We start from the raw sequence: 4,274 nt of genomic DNA on the forward strand, positions 1-4,274 counted from the left end.
TTGGAAAAATATAAAAAATGGTTTGTGCTGCCCATTAATAGATAGATAGATAGATAGATAGATAGATAGATAGATAGATAGATAGATAGATAGGTCTTTATTGTCATTGCACAAGTGCAACGAAACTATGTTTTCAGCACAAACCCGTTCAAGATTAGACAAACAAACAGTGTCCAGGGTTACAGAACAGGAACGCTGATGGGTCGCCACAAGGCGCCCCGTAAAAGATGGGGAAAAAGGTAAAACGCTGGCGAAGGATGAGTAAAAAAATACAATCTAGACTGGGCTCCCAAGGGGGCCCAGTCTGGAGTGGGAAAAAACCTTCATAGCAAAGCACATATATTACAATGTACATCTCGAGATATCTAGCAACAGAGGGAGGGGAGTGCGGGGTAGTGGTGGTTGGCCGCAGCTCTCGGCGCTGACCATCCTTTCATCACCCCTAAGGGATTTGCGTCGAGGGCGTTGGGTTGGGGGTGGTGTATGTGTGGCGTATATTTTTTGGGATGCATGTTTGTGTGCAAGCCTGCAGTGTATCTCTGTTCCGCGGCCTTGATCTCGCGCTCCCGATAAGTCCAAAGTCAACAACAACAGGTGTGTGTCCATGAGAGACAAGAAGGGAGTTTGTTGTGTCTTCGCCGCACTGTCCTTCGGGAGTGTCTCGAAGCCAGGGAAACAATCCAAGTTAGAATGTTTTGTATGCGAGTGAAAATAAAAATGTGCTTTTCACTCTAAATTGTCTATGACTGGTCCTCAAAAATCCTGCGGGGCAGACAGTCCGATGTGATCCAAATCACAAGAGCGTCCACAGTTCTTCCCGCATCCTCCAATCATTCGTGGCAGCTTTGGGGTACTTTGAAGACTGCCAGCAACTTCCAATTTGTGGACAAACCAGAGCAACGCTTACTCCAATCAGCAGATGTCCTGTTGTTATAATTCCGAATAGGTAGAGAGTCCGTCGTGTGTCCAGCAACAACCGCTCCGTCACGACAAGCAGGTTCCCCCAAACCCAAAATCTTGTCAATTTCGTTGAGGCCAGTTAAATAGTTCCAATGTTTAGATTTGGAGAGCAGTGCAAAAAGAGGCAACAAAAAAGTTAAGACAAGACAAAGAAGCAAGCAGGAGAGATAACGGAGAGGAAAGGGGAGCGCCCGCCCTCGATGAGTGCCAGAGAGAAAGAGATGATATAGTATTTTAACTTTTAACACTACGTGAGTTGTGTGGTCCTCTGTGTTTTTAAATTTTGATTTCTATTTATTGTTTTAATTGGTTTTACCCTTTAAAATCGTTTTCATTCAAATGTATTTTTATATTGGTTTCATATTTATTTTATTTTTTATTTTTTTATCCAGTCATTGGTGGAGCTAAGGATAACATTAGAATATTGTTTTTAATATTGTTGTGCAGCACTTTGGAAACATTTTTGTTGTTTAAATATGCTATACAAATAAAGTGGATTGGATTGGATATTATCTGCTCATAGATGCTACCTGGTGGTTGGAGGACATTCCCGTGGAACTACGGAAAAAGGATGCCGTGCAGGCACAAAAATTGAGAATTTTTTTTTTTTTTTTTACATATTGTACTCAAAAGACAAAGTGTACAGTATGCATGTAAAAAAAGTACTCAAAAGACTAAGTGTAAGTACGCAAGTGTAATGTACTCAAAAGACTAAGTGTAAGTACACTGGTCTAACACACATCTGCACACTCAAAAGACAAAGTGTAAGTACACAAGTGTAACACACTCATGCATACTCAAAGTATTAAGTGTACGGTATGCAAGTAAAATGTACTCAAAAAGATTAAGTGTAATTATGCAAGTACAATGTCATCAAAAAGACTAAGCGGAAGTATGCAAGTATATTGTACTCAAAATACTAGTTGTAAGTATGCAAGTATAATGTCAAACAAATAGACTAAGCGGAAGTATGCAAGTATATTGTACTCAAAATACTAGTTGTAAGTATGTAAGTATAATGTACTCATAAGACTATGTGTAAGTAGGAAAGTTTAATGTACTCAAAAACACTAAGTGGAAATATACAAGTATATTGTACTCCAAATACTAAGTGTACAGTACGCAAGTATAAAGTAATCAAAAGACTAAGTGTAAGTACAAAAGTATACGTACTCGTAAGACAAAGTGTACAGTAAGTATGCAAGTAAAATGTACTCAAAAAGACTAAGTGTAATTATGCAAGTATAATGTCATCAAAAGATTAAGTGTACAGTAAGTATGCAAGTAATAATGTACTCAAAAAGACTAAGCGGAAGTATGCAAGTATATTGTACTCAAAAGACTAGTTGTAAGTACGCAAGTATAATATACTCATAAGACTAAGTGTAAGTACGAAAGTTTAATGTACTCAAAAACACTAAGTCGAAATATACAAGTATATTGTACTCAAAATACTAAGTGTACAGTACGCAAGTATAATGTAATCAAAAGACTAAGTGTAAGTACGAAAGTATACCTACTCGTAAGACTGAGTGTACTGTAAGTATGCAAGTAAAATGTACTCAAACAGACAAAGTGTAATTATGCAAGTATAATGTCATAAAAAGATTAAATGTACAGTAAGTATGCAAGTATAATGTACTCAAAAAGACTAAGCGGAAGTATGCAAGTATATTGTACTCAAAAGACTAGTTGTAAGTACGCAAGTATAATGTACTCATAAGACTATGTGTAAGTAGGAAAGTTTAATGTACTCAAAAACACTAAGTGGAAGTATACAAGTATATTGTACTCAAAAAAGTGTACAGTACGCAAGTATAATGTAATCAAAAGACTAAGTGTAAGTACAAAAGTATACGTACTCGTAGGACTAAGTGTACAGTAAGTATGCAAGTAAAATGTACTAAAAAAGACGAAGTGTAATTATTCAAGTATAATAACATCAAAAGATTACGTGTACAGTAAGTATGCGAGTATAATGTACTCAAAAAGACTAAGTTTAATTATGCAAGTATAATGTCATCAGCTACAGCTACAATCCGGCGGAAGGCGGGGTACACCCTGGACAAGTCGCCACCTCATCGCAGGGCCAACACAGATAGACAGACAACATTCACACTCACATCCACACACTAGGGCCAATTTAGTGTTGCCAATCAACTGATTAAGTGTACAGTAAGTATGCAAGTATAATGTATTCAAAAAGACTAAGCGGAAGTATGCAAGTATATTGTACTCAAAAGACAAGTTGTAAGTACGCAAGTATATTGTACTCATAAGACTATGTGTAAGTAGGAAAGTTTAATGTACTCAAAAACACTAAGTGGAAGTATACAAGTATATTGTACTCAAAAAAGTGTACAGTACACAAGTATAATTAATCAAAAGACTAAGTGTAAGTACAAAAGTATACGTACTCGTAAGACTAAGTGTACAGTAAGTATGCAAGTTAAATGTACTCAAAAAGACTAAGTGTAATTATGCAAGTATAATGTCATCAAAAGATTAAGTGTACAGTATGTATGCAAGTATAATGTACTCAAAAAGACTAAGCGTAAGTATGCAAGTATATTGTACATGTGTAACACACTTATGCACTCAAAAGACTAAGTGATGGTAAGTATGCAAGTATAATGTACTTAAAAGACTAAGTGTACAGTAAGTATGCAAGTATAAAGTACCTTTGTTTGCTTACTTACTAATAAAAGACAAGTTGTCTTGCATGTTCACTATTTTATTTAAGGACAACATTGCAATAAGAAACATGTTTAATGTACCCTAAGATTTTTTGTTAAAAAAAAGCCAATAATGAATTTTTTTCTGGTCCCCTTTATTTATAAAAGTACTGAAAAGTACCGAAATACTGTTGGTCCCGGTACCGGTAGCAAAACATTGGTATCGGGACAACACTAATACACACACACCGAGCAGCTGATTTTAATGGCGCCCTGTGTGTTCATTAAAAGCCTTGAAGGACTGCCAGCAGCCCTCCGGTGCGCAGCGCTCACTTCACGCCTGGCAGGAAGCAGAGAGCAGCTTTAGCGAGCGGTCAGGAGGAACGCGCAACGCGTGGACGCACCTCTGACGGCCCTAATGGGACAGACTCGGGAGGGAAGGCCACACAGCATCGGAGGAACGTCGGTCGAGGAGGACGACAAATTGGCCTTCTGCTCGTGTGCCAATCACGCGTCGCGCCGACAGCGTGAGGGGGGGATCGCACGTTTGCGTTAAAGCGCGGCGAGGAGGCCTCAGCAAAACTGACGAGCGGTAATGAGGCCTCAGAACCACGGCGCGTTCTCCAAGATGTGACACAC

Source organism: Nerophis lumbriciformis, linkage group LG24 (assembly GCF_033978685.3).
Source record: "Nerophis lumbriciformis linkage group LG24, RoL_Nlum_v2.1, whole genome shotgun sequence".
NCBI lineage: Eukaryota > Metazoa > Chordata > Actinopteri > Syngnathiformes > Syngnathidae > Nerophis > Nerophis lumbriciformis.